The sequence below is a fragment of the Filicampus tigris genome, chromosome 6 (genome assembly GCF_054856515.1).
Source record: "Filicampus tigris isolate MCC_2025a chromosome 6, RoL_Ftig_1.0, whole genome shotgun sequence".
NCBI lineage: Eukaryota > Metazoa > Chordata > Actinopteri > Syngnathiformes > Syngnathidae > Filicampus > Filicampus tigris.
Genome location: NC_141222.1, coordinates 28,006,485 through 28,023,786, shown reverse-complemented (window position 1 = coordinate 28,023,786; position 17,302 = coordinate 28,006,485). Strand labels below are relative to the sequence as shown.

The 17,302-nt window shown below is 42.9% G+C and overlaps 1 long non-coding RNA gene across 5 annotated transcripts in view; it reads right to left on the bottom strand.

Moving 5' to 3' along the window:
• Nucleotides 1-3,747: 3,747 nt before the first annotated feature.
• The window catches only part of LOC147146592 (uncharacterized), a 23,853-nt gene continuing 10,298 nt past the window's right edge, over nt 3,748-17,302 (bottom strand). For 2 of the 5 annotated variants that reach the window (XR_015087133.1, XR_015087136.1), the window contains 2 exons: nt 7,431-7,521; nt 4,454-5,494 (listed from right to left, as the gene is read on the bottom strand). This is a non-coding gene — a long non-coding RNA (uncharacterized LOC147146592). Of the gene's footprint in view, nt 3,853-3,998; nt 4,147-4,218; nt 4,393-4,453; nt 5,495-7,430; nt 7,522-17,302 lie in introns of those variants that run through there. The other 3 variants (XR_015087134.1, XR_015087135.1, XR_015087132.1) reach the window with 3 other exon arrangements.

Here is a 17,302-nt window from a genome sequence, read left to right as displayed (position 1 = left end):
GTGTTCGTATTTTTCGAGCGAACTGCACCACGATGCATTTTCCATTTTCCAGTGCGGTCTGCTCACGCGGCGAATGAACTTGCAGAAGGAGACAATAATTCACTTCTGCCAACTGGCCTCAGTATTGAAATGAAGCTATTGATTAAAAAATAAAGAAATAAAGAAATAAATAGTAACAATAATGTATTCGTGTAAAGGACACTTGTTGGTGAAACGGTTAAAAATAAATAAATAAAAGCCGGAAGCCATTCAACAACCTGCAGTCGGTCAACTAAGAGACATGCAGTTTAAATTGAAAGCTATACAACGTTATTATGTTTCATTTACATGCGACCTTGTTGCTCGTTCTATGAAAAAGCTTTTGAAAAGACTCCATTGAGCGCTGCCTCGAACCCGAAAACACGGCTTATCTTCTTGTGACAGCGTTTTAAAGAAATGACGCCAAGCGACTGAAAGCAGTTCAAGTGGACCATGGCCAAAAATGGGTGGTGGTTGTTTTTTTTTTTGGGGGGGGGGGGGGGGGGGTTTGCATTTTGGGCGGCGACCCTTCACGGCACACCAAATGAGTGAACACCAACATTAGAATAGTTTGGGAATTTCCATTACAGTTTGTTTTGTTTGAGGGCTTTGTTTTGTTTTGTTTTTTTAATTTGGTTTTTTCAAAAATGCTTGGTTGCAAATATTTCTTGTTTCTTAGTTGTACTGTATACCTGCCAAAGCCCTTTCTAAGACTCTTGTTGATTTATAGTTTGAGGTGTCACAACAAGAGCGTCCAAGTCACTATTCTGCTTTCAAAAAGAAACTCATTGTCTCAGCTTTTTGGTTATAAACCAGAATTTGGGGTGAAACCAACCCACGTGCTACTGCTGATTACTAAAGAACGGAAAAGGGTCGATTTTTTTTTTTCTGGTGAAAGAAGAGAGTCTACTCTTTGTTTTGGTAGGTTTGGGTCTTACATTGTCACAGATCACAATCTTTTATGGGTCTTGAAAGATCAGTGCAAATGCTGGAAAAAACATGTGTCAAACACAAGGCCATGAGCAGAACTGCTTGAAGAAGCGCTGAGCGCTCAACAAATTAATTCTATTTTTTTTTAATTATTTTATATTTTACATTTGATTCTCATTTGGACTTTGTTTCAGTCGTGGTTGTTTTTAAAATAACGTTGAGTTGCGTTGCGTAATCTCGGACGAAAAGTAGTTGTGGGAGTCATCAGTCACATTTGTCATGCGCACTGCTGCCACCTACAGGGCTGTTTACGTTTATAACCTTTTTTTTTTTTTTTTTTTTTTTTTTTTTGAAATGATATAATTGTAGGGGTTGCCAAACAAACACTGGTGGATATCTAATAAGGCAAAGCCAGCATGTTCTCTTCTTCCCTGCTGTTGCCTCACACACCCACAAACGCACGGCCTCCTTGGACAGAATATATGCAAACACACACGCAAACACCCCAACACACACACACACACACTCACACACACACACACACGCTGATTTAGTGTTCCTTGTGCGTCATCCGAGTCGCTTACTGTGCATTCATGCGCGCTTTTCATCAAGGTGAGCGTGTGTTGTTGTGTACCGCAAATGTGGGTCACCGTCTAATAATTGGACACCCTAATGAAGAAATAAATCATTTGAGTGTATTCCTCGCAGGGAGGCCGCACGCAAGGTCTTTTTCGACCAACATCGCAGCCGTGTAGTAAACACAGAGCAGCCGAGGGTAATGAGCCGCATGCTGCTTCACCACAGGCAGGCGACACAAGTCAACTTTACGCTCAACAGCCTTGCGGCTCAAAAAAAAGGAAAAAGTGCTTGAATAACCTGGAAAGTGAATTCGCAGATTTGTTTCCAAGTACATAATACATGTCGAACGGAAATTGACAAATTAAATGAAACTCAAATTAAAAAACAATTTCTTTAGAGAAGTAAAATCAAAATGAAAATGCTTAAGAAAAACGAAAAATAAATGAAACTACATCTTATGTTTATGAATCTAACTGAAATTAACATTAAAGCGACACTTGGGTGATCTTAACATTGGCACTTATATAATAGGTTTGCATGTAAAAATGACGTTAGTACTAAAATGCCCACCTGAAAAGACTCTGTAGTGATTTAAGGTCTTTTTTTGTGATTAGATTTCTTGAATTTTTTGGGGGGCTTATGTTATATTTTCTGTCTCAGCGGTCTATGTCACAGGAGGGAGGCAAGCGTGGTAATTTTGCTGGCTTTGTCAGTTCTGTTGTCTAAAACGGCGACCGATCACCACCAAAGTGCAAATGCACATTAGTACTCTTGTCCACTTCAACCTGTGAAAGTATAAAGTTGTTCTGCACAATAGTTTGGATTTATTGACATAAAACGTGATCTCACCTGATCACCTCCACAAAATCCAAAATACCGTGGCGATTGCTCCTCCACTTTCACAAGATGAAGCGGACAAGAGCATGAATGCGCCCACGAACCCCGACTGGTTATATTTAGCGACGCTAAACTCGCGTCTCAGGAGGGACAGAGACGGCGGCTTGCAGCAGCAGCAGGCAGATTGGAGCTTTACGTCCCCTTCTCCCGGCTAATAGCAACAACTAGCTTCAGGTCGTTGAAACAAAAGGCGTTAGCAAAACAACATCCTTACTGTCCGCCTAGCGTGTGGAGGTGAAGAGGAGCCTGTGTCTTCATGTCGCCTCGCAAGCCGTGGCACGCAGTGTCCCTGCTTTTTGCTTGCAGCCGCCACCTTCTGCCTGAGTGAAGCGGCGTGAGGGTGACAAAAGCCCTCATCGAACAGCGAACGAAAAGTTCCGGCGAGGCTGACTGCACAGTCGAGTGTGGCCGCATTGGAACGTGCCATTTCGGCTGTTACCTTCCTAATTGGATGGCGCGTTGTAAGTCGAAAAACTGGGATCATTCCTCATCCAAATAAATGTGCACATCTACTCATTCCCACTTCCGTCTCTGTAAATATCCTGACTGGTGTTTAATGCCTCGCCCGTCCTAACCGTGATCAGCAAAGAGGCAGTTTATTATTTTTATTTTTTAAAGCAAAGAAGCAGTGTGCGCTCGAACCCAGCCTAAATCTACGTAGTTTAGTAGTTTATGATTACCATCGCTATACATCGGGTTTCCTTGGTGTTTCTCCCATCATTCCACTGACATTTGTCCCCTGGGTATAAACATCGACAAAGAAAACACTCATGAAAAAGGAGCAAAGCTGGCCTCTCAGCTCTAATTAGCACGACACTAACGCCGTGGCTAAAACGTGTTGCGCCGTCCTTTGACCGTGGCCATTCATTCTGACCGCATTATAGTCAACTCTTGCCTCGAAGGCGCAGTACGCAAATGAGGGTTTTTCAAGTCTTAAAGTCTTACAGGCCCAGCACATGAAGATAAAAACAACAATCCGGCATTCGAGAGTTTTTGGTGGTACACTGGTGTGGTGTGCTCCGATAATCTCAAAACAGAACATCACACGCATTAACACTCCGTTCCACCGCCGATCTCGAAACACACTTTGAGACTTTTGGTCATAAAGCCTTGCAACGTTGAACATTTCAGATCATCGGCACGAGCCATTTCGGACCCTCGAATCAAAATGACTCTTCACGCAGCTCAAATCAAAGTTGAATCTTACGGAAGCATCTTTTAAGACATTCGATTTCAGCGTTTGTTGTCAATGGTCGGGAAGGGCAAACCCGGGACAAAAACAGACCGATTATCTTTTGCGTGTGTACCGTACCTAACTTTAGAGCGCAAGAACACCAGCGTTAGCATCTTCTTTTGTTGTTAGGTCATGTTTTCGCATGCAAGATTTCTGTCTTGGAGATAGTAGATTTTTATCTCCATGGACGGGGTCTGTAACACATGAAAAATCTCAAGATTAAAAAAAAAATCTGTGCGCAGCAGGCTAAATTAGGGAAAGCCGTTGTTGGCCTGAAGAACCACAAGAGCCCGGGCGTTGATGGAACCCCAGCAGAATATTCAGGAGGACAGATCCTCACCTGCAGACTCCACCAGCTGATCACTACCATCTGGTCATCTGAAGTCATCCCAAGACACTGGAAGGAAGAGCTAGCACCTAGCTAGCATCGCATGTTAGCAAAGACATCCTGCTGGAATTCCTTTGCGGCTTTGGGCGTGAGCAAAGCACTGTGGACAAAAATGTCTTTGTTGATAGACAGGTACAGGAAACATGCAAAAAACACCGCTAAGTGTTCGTACCTGTTCCGAGGTTTCATGGATCTTCCCGAAACCTTTGAAATGGTGAACCCATGAAAGCCTGAAGCCCTTTGTGAGACATCTCTCTAAAACCTCCGGTCGGCATTGGAGTCACCCTTGAAAACCTGATATTTTTGTGGTAATTCAAGAACCACAAAATAAGGAATATCTCAGTCCCTGTAGCAGACAGAAACATCATTCCAAAAGAATTTGAGAGCTTGGACGCATGGCTCAGGTGTTTATTCACCTCTACTGTAATCGAAGATGCAAGTGAAACACTATTTTTACTACAAATATAATCAAGTGGTAATTACCGTGCTGTATTCTCTTACAAAGACGTTGAAATCGTCATTGTCTACGAACATATATCGTAACCAGATATCACGTTTGGCTGCTTTCACGGCTTTAAAATCCGCCAGCGCCTCGTCTATATCATTGCCGTGACTTGTATCAGAGCTCCCGCGATGGACTGTGCCGCCATTACTCCTCGAAAATATTCCGGATATCCTCCGACGACTCACGACACCGTCACATGTATGTTCTGATGCGTTTCATTGGCTAAGAGACCGAGAATTGGATTAAAAACAGAAAAATGACGTCTAGGCTCTCCCGGCTTTCAAAAGGGAGAAACACGCAACAGCGCTCCCTCCCGGCTTTAGTGGTAGAAAGGCGCTTGTGCGTTCCCGGCTTTAAGGACTTAAGCGGTAAGAAACAGAAACATCTTGTAGCAGCTCCATGATGGCATGCATGAAAGCCTGCGTGAGCATTGGTGGCCAACCGTCCCCATTCCTCAGTGAAGATGTTGGGGGTCAACCAAAGACGCGTCTTTGCCTCAACCATCTTCAACACCTGACGGATCCAGCGCAGTCGGGATGCAGAACCTATTCAAGCCATGGCAATAATTGCCTGTAAACACGACACGATGCCCTACGTCAAGATCTTTGGGCATCGTTGTGGTCCTTGCACAGAAACATCTGCACTGGGTCGGGCGTGAGAATCCACCCGCATGCCTGCCCACTGCCTCCACGGGGATCAGTTCCAGAGTTCTGCCGGAGGTCGGGAAAAAGCTCGACGAAGATCAAGTCCAAACCCCCCTGAGGCACCGTTACTCCTACAACGCCAAACCCGGAGATCCCGCCGGCCACCGACCGGGGAATTCCTCACCGTCGGGGAGGGGCCGCGGAGAGGAGGATCCGGCGGCGTGCGCAGAAGCATCAAGGCGCTGCGGGGGCTCACACACACCGGTGCCGCCGGCTCCCCGTCCTTCACGTGGCGTGACCTGCGGAATCCCATATCACAGCGTATGTTGCGCAACACCAACCCATAAATATCCATAAATTGTAAGTGATGCGCTGGCATCGGCAAGCGGGGGCATGCACGCGCGCGAGGGCGAGAGTATGCGTGCACGCCGCAGGGGAGGAGCCATGGGTGCCCACCCACATTGACAGACTGCCACCCAGTGAGATTCATGAAAAAGATATACTTTGACATTTTGAGTAAATTATGATTTTTTTTTATTGAATATTAAGAATGGCATAATTGTGGCTGTCTAAGATCTGAACTTCATATTGTTCAGTTTGTCATTTTATTTGAATGTACGATGTGTCGGGACAGGAGGATTGTGCAAAGTGAGGGAAACATTCAGGCCCACCCTGATTTTTCCAGGCCCAACCATTCGCCACGTTCTGGCTCCGCCCCTGGCGCACGCCGCCGTATCATCATGTGCACGGACAGGGAGGCATTATCATAAATCATGTGCGAAGCCTTTCACACACACTAATGCAAGGAGGCCCACGGAAAGAACGCATGAATCATGTTCCTCAGACACACGCACACACACACCTGTACAAACACACACAAGCACATAAAATCAAATTTGTGCTATTAATTGAATTTTTGGGAGCGGGTTAAACAAGCCGTGCAAGCCATTAGGGAGCGAGTCTGCTCACGCATGACCAAACACCCTTTAAGGTGCACAAACACACACACACACACACACGCTCGAATAGGAGTTCTCCTTGAATCAACAGTAAGCTGGTGTACGCTGATGGCCATTTTGACTCGGTACTGTATTGACACAAAGTGCACGGCGCTAATCCAAGATGGACAAACACAACACTGAGGAGCGGCCGCACAGCCGAGTCCCCTGGAGCACAAATTCCACACGGATGCACACAACACTGAGGAGTGCGCACTCACGCCTGCTACACTTTGCTTCCCGCTCACAACTCATGAACACGGCACTCTTGACTTTTACTGTGCTGCTGTTTTGGCTTAGCAACACACTTCAAATGGGCGCAACGCACGACACTGAGGAATGACCACACGCTCAAATCTACCAGAAGGCTAATCTTGGCTAAAGAGGGCGTTGTCACATACGCAAATTCAGAGTTAATACTCTTTCATGCGCGCAGGCTCCAAAAGAGATTTTTTTTTCCCTAATGGTGCTGCTATTTTGGGTAGCAGCAGTGTTCAAATGAGCTCAGCACACAGCATTGTGGAGTGACCATGCGTCAGACTCAGAAATCTCCCTGAATTGCTGTCCTCTATTGCACAAATTAAATACACACGCAGTAAGACTCCAAAACAAACTGTTTCTTTTCTTTTGATAGTCCTGCTGATTTGGTTAGCAGCAGTGCGTAAATCTACTCGACGCACAACATTGTGGTGCGACCGCAGGTTACAGTCTGCCAGAATGTCATGTAAAAGAAGACCTTCTTTAATAGTCGTTGAAAACATGCGCTTCAATTTCAAATGAGACCATTTACTTATGGTGCTGCTGTTTTGGCTCACAGCGGATTACAAACGGACTCAGCATACAACCCTGTGGAACGACCACGCGTCAGAGTATACAACACAGTTGCTGCGTAACGCAAGACTGTCTTAAATACTCATTTACAACAAGATGTAACACTCCACGGGAAAGTTCTTACTCGCGGCGCTGCTGTTTTGGTTAGCAACAGAGTCCAAATGGCCCCAGCGCACAATCTTATGGAGCGACCGCACATCAGAAAGACGCAAATCATCGCTAAAGACGCAGTCGCCACATAACGTAAGATCAGAATTCTCGTTCGTTACGTGCACAAGGAAGCCGCATGAGCGCTTTAAGATGCGGCTGTTTTGGTTAGCAACAGACAGGAAATGGGCTCAACATAGAACCGTGTGGAGCGACCGCACGTCAGAGCCTAGTGAAACACCACATGACAAAAGACCACCTTTAATACTTGTTTCCAACGCGCTGAGAGTCCACATGAAACACGTCGCATGGAATGCTGCTGTTTTGGTTAGCAACATGGCTGGAATGAGCTGAAACAAAGTAATCAAAGAACAAAAAAGAAAGCCATTTGAAATGACATAACAGGAAAATTAAATGCTGGAGGCCTCGCCGTTATCTTCCTCCATTGAATAATTACTTTTTAATCATTTTTTCCCCTTTTGCAGCCACTTTCATCTCGTTGTCACGGCAACTACATTTTTAATTGATTTCTTCAACTGTTATTTTTTGGGTGGGGGGCTGCCTTTTATTCTTTTGTGCGTCCTTGTGAAATAGTCTGAAATAATTGCATATAGCAATTATTTATTTGGTCATTTTTGTTTCCAGTTTTTATGCAAACAAAGGAAAAGAATTGAATCAATTATTTGTAAACAATATATGATTTCAGTCAATGAACTAAAGGATATTTCTATGCATGATTCACTGTGCAATAAAATCTCATATAATTGTATTTAACTCCTTCGTTTAACCCATTTCATGGCATTTTTATTCATACCAATAAACTCATTTAATGAAGTATAATCTTAATATATTATTTCACATTTTACAACACATTAGTTCATATTATAATCATTTAATTAAGTTTGGCACCAAAAAAAATCCATACAAGTACAAAAGGTATGTTACATGGAAAACAAGTTGGGTTGATATATTTCAAATAAAATGTTAAAAAATCAAGTAAATTCAAGTGAGCAGGATATAAATAGTACATGTGAAAGTGTCTCCACATCCAGGTTTTACGTTTGAAACGTCCTCAAATCGACATACAGTATATGTGTTAGATCGTTAACATGATAACGTATGAGGCGTGAGAGCCAAATGTTCATCGCATAGTTCATATTTGACCTGCCCTCAAGGCATGGCCTGCAGAGTGGTTCAAAATGGCTGCCACACCCTCACCTGCGTCTTGCTCAGTTTACACAATTGGAAAATTAACACCCCCCAAAAAAAAAGAAAAGTAATGCATGTTTTTGAATCAAAGTGCAGCTTTCCGATGAGCCTGAGGCCTTTTACTTTGTACCTGCTACTCAGCTCTGCGTCATAAATATTTATCTGCTGCTCACTCTGAGTGTGGGTGTGTGTATGTGCGTGTGTGGGTGTGTCTTATAAAGCAGCATTATTTGTTTTCGATGCTTATGCTCTCAAAAAAGTCTGAAACATCCTGAAAATCCCATTTTAACCACATTTTTATGATCACCTGAAAGGATTACATTTGGAATTTAGCTTTACTTAGCACGCTTTGTCTTAAAAAAAAACACACACACACACACTAAGTGAGTTAGACTAGCATCAAAGGTTAACCCCTACATTTAGCCTTTTGTTAAAAACAACAGCAAACAATGTCTACACATTTTTCAGGCGCATCTAGTCCTTCTGTGTTTTGGCTTAAAGGCGAAATCAACGCAAATCAACATTTTTTTTTTCAAGACGATGTTCTATGCAAGCCCACTAGTTGAAACGAGGCATTCTGATCAATATTGCGTTTGTGGAATAAGTGTTAATGCACTCGTTTTTAGCCATGTCTGGGGGTGGCCATTTTGTCTTCTGTCGCCTGAAAATGACATCACAACTACTCACGACGACCAATCACAGCTCCGACTCAGAAAACAGGTCAGCCGTGATTGGTCGTCGTGAGTAGTTGTGATGTCATTTTCTGTCGACAGAAGACAAAATGGCCGCCCCCGGAGATGGCTAAAAACGAGTGCATTTTGCTGCTTAACTTATATTCCACAAACGCAAAATCAATCAGAACGCCGTGTTTCAACTAGTGGGCCTGAAAAAAATATGTTTGGGTTGACGTCCACTTGTTAAGATAGGCTGGTTGCGCTCCGTTTAACTTAGCTCAGCTAGCATCAAAGGCTAAACGATGCACTTAGCTTAGCTTCCGAAAAAATGTCCGAAAGTTTTGTATGGTATTAAAGTCTGTATGAAAAATGTGTCCCTTTTGACTTTTGGCAACACATTCCTTCAACTGACAGGACATTCTTAAGTAAGTGTTTTGATATTCCTGCCAGACGCAATAATTGCTGTGCTCGATCGGACGAGACTTTTTTTCTCGTCTGATGGCTTCAGAATCCGTTATCCTATCTTGTCATGCTGTTTACGCGTCAATAGCAATAAATACATCATTGATTGGAAGCATATGGCTTTTTTTGTAGGGTGAACAGTGCTCACTCTGTTGAGCTTAGCAATCAAAATAGTGAGGGAGGACGGCCTGCAATCAATACACATTGATTCACAAATAACAGCTAATTGCACTTACAAACAGACCTAATGGCGCTTGTTAAACGTGCCCATTTATTCATATTCTGCATGTAAATGGGCAAACAGACGAGACAAACCAACAAAGTAGCTTGTTAGGCACGACAGATGATACGCATTGCCTGTGTGAATGGGCAAACGGAGGCAGCAAGCCGGCCTCGTGTCGCTGGTTCATACGTGTGTGTGAAAAAGGAGAAAAAGGTGCGTAATGCAACAGACAAAGCCACATTTGTGAAGCGCGACAATTTATCCCGTGTGTAAAAAAAGAACAACCCAAAAATGCATTGGGACAAAGCACCATGCTGAACGTGACATTCACGACAATGGACAAACTGAAGCGGCAAAAAGTGGAGCTTGTTAAAAACATTGTGTGTAAACGGACAAACAGACGTGACAAACAAACACGGTGCGATGTAGCTTGTTAAACATGTCCATTGATAGAAACACTATTGGCTCGATGGTCGGACTGCATCTTGGTACTTTCGCAGACAAGCGCAGGCCGGCAGACCAGCGAGAGGGCGTGGGACTGCGCCGCTGTGGGAGTGGCTACGGTCGACTTTAATCACGTACAATCAAAGCGATTCTTTCATGGAAGTGGAAGCAAGTTATGTCAAAACGCAAGCTAGCTTGTGAAACGCACCAATTTATATTACATTATGTTTACATTATTAGACGGACAAATAAACGAGCAACATGGCAGACAATGTAGCTCGTTAACACGATGTGCGATGTGAAGAACATGATGAAATTTATGAAACACGCCAACTCCTTTTGAACAACTACGGTAGCCCTGAGAGGCCCCTGGAAGATTTTTTTTTTTAATAACCTCTTTTCAATTTGATTTGTTAATGCTGTATGTTCAAAAAAAAAATCCATAAATATTACACTAGGCACGGAGGGGCGCGCTGATATGCTTTACTGATATGAATATTAATTATGTGTCTCCTATGTGTGATGGGAGGATTTGTGCGTGTAGTAAACATTTGAAAGCGTTGCTGTAATCCCTTGTGATAGGCAGAAAATAACAGCGGCGCAATATAAACACAAAATGAACACATCGTAATAAATATTCTATATTAGGAGACGCGCGGCAATTGTGCATGTGCGCGACCACGTCTACGTCCAACATTTGAAACTCAGTACATAATAAATATTCTATATTGGGAGGAGCGGGCGGTGGACGTGTACGTGCGCAACGTCTCCTTACAACAGGAAATACTTTAGGACCACCATCGAGGAAATACAGTGACGGTGTAATTCCTCTGAGCGGCGTCCATGAGTTAGCGTGTGATTTCCGTCGCCTTTCATGCGGCGCGATAAACGCATCAAATCAGCGGTCGCAGTCCTCACAGGCGCAACACGCGCACATCCATCAGCAACCTCGCCAGTGGTGGAACAAACTCCGGCCAGCACAAACTGCTGTTGTCTTGACGATAAGGAAAAGCACGCGTGTCAGTTTGAATGCACACGCAAACACACGCTTGTGGGACACTTCATTAGGTACACTTACTGCGCTTATCTCTTCCGCGAGGCACATGCTGCATTCATGAGAAGGCAAACATGTTAGAAGCACAACCGCAAACTAGTACAAGCACAAAAATCAACATGTTACATGAATACAGTTCGACTATAATATAACAGGTTACATGCATCTAATACACACTCTACGATACGTGACCCGCCACAGCAAAATGAGTCACGGGAGACGTACCCAAGAAGTCCAAAAATGAAGTGTTGGCCATCATCGAAAAGAATGACCTCAGCTTTAAAACGATATATCAGCAATTGTGCTATGATTACCAGAGGTGTGCATTTGACTCAAGTTCGCCGGTCCGTCATCCGTCAATCCGTCATTTTTTTCTTTTTAAGCCGAAACAAACTGTAATCGTCTGTCGGTCAGTCCGTCAGGTTATTTTGAGCGCGCTTCCGTCAGTAAACATTAACGGTCCGCCTGTCCGTCTATCGTCAATGCGGGGGAAAAAAGGTCCAATCGATTTTGCATTTTCAAGCTGGAAAAGCAGTCCCCATGCAGGCTAAGTGGCAGCTAAAGATGAAAATATGAAGGTTGGTTGTAAACTCCGTAGCCTACTATACACAACGTTTTATCTTTAGCTTTAAATAAGAAAAAAAAAACCCTCAAATTTGAAGAAACCGTTGGAGTGGCAGCACAGTACATTAACGCTTACAAAGTCCCAACAGGTTGTGTGAAGCAGACGCACGAGGTTGCTGAATTTTCTAGTTATATTTGCAGTGACAAAAGAATAACATCAAAAATGGTTGAGAAATGCTATACCCCCACCCCACCCCCCGTTTCCCGCCCACTGCGTGTAACCCAACAAAACCAGTCAGCATGACGCAGTGCAGGTGTCCACATGAGTGTACCTAATGTTGTGACCAAAGACATGCATTCAAGACACTTTAGCACCACCATGTGGTACCACATTGCAACAGCAGCAGCAGCAGCTAAAACGTTGCCAAAGTGAGGAGTTCAATTCCACTTGCTAAGGCTGCTTCCTCACTCGGCAATTTAGCCGATGTCAGCGTTCTGAGGATGAAAAGGATGACCTCAGGAGGCGCTTTTATTGACAGGCTCAGCGAGGGGCCATGTTGCCTTTCAAATGAAATATCTCCTCTTGTAGACCGAATGCGGATGTCACCAAGCTAAACGTCATGAGAGCTCAACAGGGAGGAAGATGACGTCACGGGCAAAGAACGACGCGAGGAGGAGGTCAAAGCGAGTTGGGGGGGGGGGGCTTGACTTTCAAGCATCTAGTCCTGAAAATGAACGAGAGTGTCCCGCGGGGGCCCTCGTCGTGTCCGTGTCCGTGGAAAGTGTTGCACCGCGAGGGCAGCCATGTTTGTGGCGCTCGGCGTGAGAACTCGAGATTGTTCTCACGCAACGCACGCGACTGCTTGGCCACCAAATACGACGGCTGGATGCAAGAGACGAAAAGACGACAGAAGGCAAACGGGATTAGCCGAGATCAGTGCTTCTCAAAATGTTCACACCAAGAAGTAGCACCTGGCAAAAAAAATCTTAGCTCTCCAAGTTGAAGTATCCTGGCCGACATTAAAATGCAGTATCATAGTCGGCCTGGGTGCTCATTAAAAATGGGGCAGATATATATTTTTTTAACACTATGCTTAAACATAGGAGGGAAAGGTCTATTGTTTGTTACACGCATCATGTGTCATGAAACCGTGACACACGTAATTAGAGATGCAATTATTAATCGATGATGAAATTAATCATTCTTTTGATAAGTGTTTTGATACTTTGCTTTAACATTTTAAATGGTCCAAATCCCCGAAATGTTAGCCTCCCAAGTAGTCCTAAATGAGAGCAGACTGGTTGTCTTTGCGTTGCATCAAAAGAAGACATGTGCAAAAAATTGTTTTTACTTTACTGGAAAACAATAACTGACATTTTTGCCTGTTTTCTGACATGTTAGTAACCGAATCTTTTTCTGAGTTTCTGCACTGCCAACTTGAGTAAAATAATCTCCTGTTTTTCCAATATCAATTAATCAAAAAAATAAAGAATTGCCCGATTAATCGATTATCAAACAATGGTTAGTTGCAGCCCTACATGTAACACACAGCATGGAACACATATGAGCAAGTCAGGCAAAGTTGAAGCTATAACAAGCAGAGTTGCGAGGGGGTCGAGATGCGCAGGTGTCGCATCGATGCGACACCTCCACTAACAACAGCCTCACTCAGCCCCCCCCCCCGCCCACCACCACCACCACCACGATGAGATAACAGCGTCCACTCCAATCACACACACACTGAAAGGTGTCAGCTCTTTTCATGCTTCATGAGCTGCCCTATTTGAGGCCTCATTATCACTCGCGCACACACACACATACACACAAAACTAAGGAAATAACGAAAACTGGAAAAAATATTGTCATTGCAGAAATGAAATAAAAACAAAGATACTTACAAAACAAACACAAAACTAACGGAAACTATCTTCCGTTCATAAAGCCAACTAAAACTCACTCTAATTTAGGGGTGAAAGGAATCCTCAGTTTAAGCATAAATTACCATCACAAACTGTTGAAACCCCAAATCAGCAACATCATCCTGAGATCATGTTCAATCGCTAGAATGATTTTAAGGACGCTAAAAATAAAAATTCTGCTGAAATTGTTGAACGCGGTGCCTGTTCCCAGCGATAGCGGCTAGAAGCTAGCAGCTAGCCGCTAAGCGAGAAGGCTGGCAAGAGATGTCGGACTACCTTTCAAAGTAGGCGGAAATGACTGCACGCTTTGATGCTGACAGCCTGACACAGTTGTGGGTCCTACTGATGGATTTTTAGCAAAGCTGGCTCACTCAAATGTGCCACTTTAGCAAGCAAAATTGCTACTGTGGTTCTGACGTCACTTTGACTCAGACCAAAATCTCACTTTCTAATATTTCTACAGAAGAAAATAGAAAAGAAAATCTTGCACTTGACAAATCATCCATATATCTAAAAAAAAAAAAACTAAAACTAACACTAAAACTAAGAAAAAAATAAACTAAAACAAAGCATTTTCCAAAAAACAAAGGCTAATCAAAAGTAGCAAAGCTGCTCCAAAAACGAATCAAAACTAACTGAATTCAAAAAAGAAACATCAAAAAGAAATACAATTGTTATGTTTGTTGTCAGTTAGTTTCAACAATAAAAAGTTAAAAAAAAAAAAAAAAAAGGAAATAAAAAACAACTATAATGAAAAATCCCAAACGATTATCAAGCGTGCTCCACACGTACAGGAGCAGAAGCTAGCCGGATAATTTGAGCAGCTAGGGTCGATTTCGCAATGCCCGGGGGATCGACTGAGAATGTGACAGTCGGCATGAGGCGGGGGCGGGCGGGGGGCGGGGGGGCTGGGCGGTTCAGGGTGACTATTGTGGACGTGAGGGAGGCTGGAGGTGAACGGACGGGCTGCAGCGAAGGAAATCTATCGGCCTTTCAGCCTCTGCTGAGGGCAAATGTGACTCAAAGTCCGAAATCAACACACTTTACAGTGAATCGCATCACCAAGTCGTTGCTGCGGAACATCTCCGATTGTAATGCGAGTGCATAGCCATTTACGAGGAGACCTTTTTTTTTTTTTTTCTTTTATCCCCATTGAAATCATTCAGACGGAAAGTCAATTATATCCTAATCGGAATGAATCGTGTCATTTTGGATCGTAATCGGAATGTGTCGTGTCATACTATATCATCATTGCGGTAAATTGTAATTGCAAAATACACATTACCTCTAACACGCGCGCACAAGCACACACACTGCTTGCATAGATTATATCTTGCCAGGCCTCCTTTTCATCATATGAGGATCATTTTTACTTGAATCATCCAACACAAGGCACACACACACATGCACACACACACCCCCACACACACACACACACACACAGATTAGGTAGCGTACGTCTATCTACTCGCACAGTCCAACTTAATCAGTTTAAATGCACATAGCTGACAGGTCATCCATATATATCGAATTCACTTTCCATTGATCTTGTGATGGCCATTTTTTCGAAAATCACTTAATGAAAAGAAAACACACACTCAAGACTATTCTAGTTATCAAAGTGACTAGCTGCAGTGGCTCCTTTTATTCAAAAGTCTTTTAATGAGATGCACATGACTGTACAGCACATTCCTGCTTAAGATGACAAGACCACTCCTTGTAGCCACACACACACATTTTTGTATCTAGGTTGTTTTTTTTTTTTCAAGGAGAAACTTTGGCTATTTACAGATGGACTTGTTTTCCAAATTGCAAACAAATTTGAACCGTGGGTACAAGCCAGTTTAATCAATCGCTAAAAAAAAATTGCTTACTCGGGCTGGGGAAAAAAATTATCGTATCGCCATGTATCGTGATACGTTTTATGCCAATACCCGAGATTTTGTCCAATTGCTGGCAAATATGTTGAAATATTTGAGTTTGCGACATTGCCTGTGCTTGGTGACGAAGTTCGATAACTTGCCATGGCACAAAAAAACAAAATCACAAAATATGAAGCCGCCAAAACACCAGTTTAATTTAGCGGCATGAAACATGGTAGGCATGTCTATCATGAGTAGACCCACAAAAAAAGTCTCAAAAAGCCAAGCCCGGAAAGACAGGAAGTCTGCATTTTGCTTTTTTGGTGGCCATTTAAGGCTGATTTTGGGCTTCAAACACAAACTTGAGAAATTGTTCAACTGACATCAAATTTAAAGCACATATACAATCGGAGAAAGACGGATGACCATAAACTGTGAAAAATTTGAGTTTTTGCCAGTGCATACGGGCAGAGCGGCGAAATTTGACAACTCGCTAATATTGTGTGCAGTGGTGCAGGTGGGATTTGAGGACCAAGCTTTTCAAAAATATATATGTAGCGGAATCCCTCATACTTGTAGGTAGGCACTCGAGGATTCGCATATTTGTGAATTTTTTTTCTTACGTTTTTGGGGGGGATTTGGGGGGAGGCTCCTCCCCTTTTCCAGCAGGTTTTCGTGGAAACCGCATATTAAATATTTATCGTTTTCGGAAGAATTTTATGGCTGTAGTTTTTTTTGGGTTTTTTTGCATTTCAATGGGATGAATTTAAAATTAATTGAATTTTAATTATATGCAGATTTGGGGGGCAGGGCCACAGCGGTCAGAGCGACAGTTACATATTGAACATTTTGAGTTGGTCAGTGAGTCTATCATCAAATTAAAAAAAGAGAAAAAATGAAAAAAAAAATGTTTATTTTGGGAGTGTTATAAAAAGCAATTGGCAGAGATTTGGTGGGTCGGCCCATATGATATAAATGTAAAGATATAACATTTCTGTACTGTATATGAATACAGTACGTGTCTATGTACATTTCCACAGTATATTAATTTGAGATTATTTGTAAACACGCTCCTTGTTTTTTCCAGGTATCCGATTGCGACTCGCCATCGTCAAATCCTTAAAACCAAACACTCGGACTCGGGTGTCAAAAAAGTGTGATGTGGACATCCCTAGACCAGATTATTGCAATTGTTTATTATCATTTTCGCTCCCCCAATTGTATTGTATAGGTAATGGACCACATTACTGGTTAAAATAAATAAATAAATAATAACAATAAAATACAAAATAAAACAAATAAAAAAAAGATTCTTCTTGGTCTGATTTGATCTTAGAAAAAAGATGGGGATTTGAACAGGGGCTTGTCGACTTTTCACATCAAGCGTGTCAAGCATCCGCGTGAGTTTTGAGTGATCTGTGACAAACACAAAATGGAGCTCAAAAAAAAGAAACATAACAGATCCATTGTGTCCTCGTGCTGTTTAAAGCATTTTTTTTTTTTGTAATAAGATGCACATTGTGGCATTCGAACCCCCTGACAGCACCACTGACGCCACAACGACCACAAAACACACACACACATACACACACACACGAACCGGGTGCCCAAACGTGTAAGAAAGCCTCCTTTGTTTGTTTGTCTTACTTCTGAGAAGAAGCTCTAAGCTAAGTTGAATTCAGGACTTTGGACTGTTTTTGTGAGCAGACGGGAAACAGA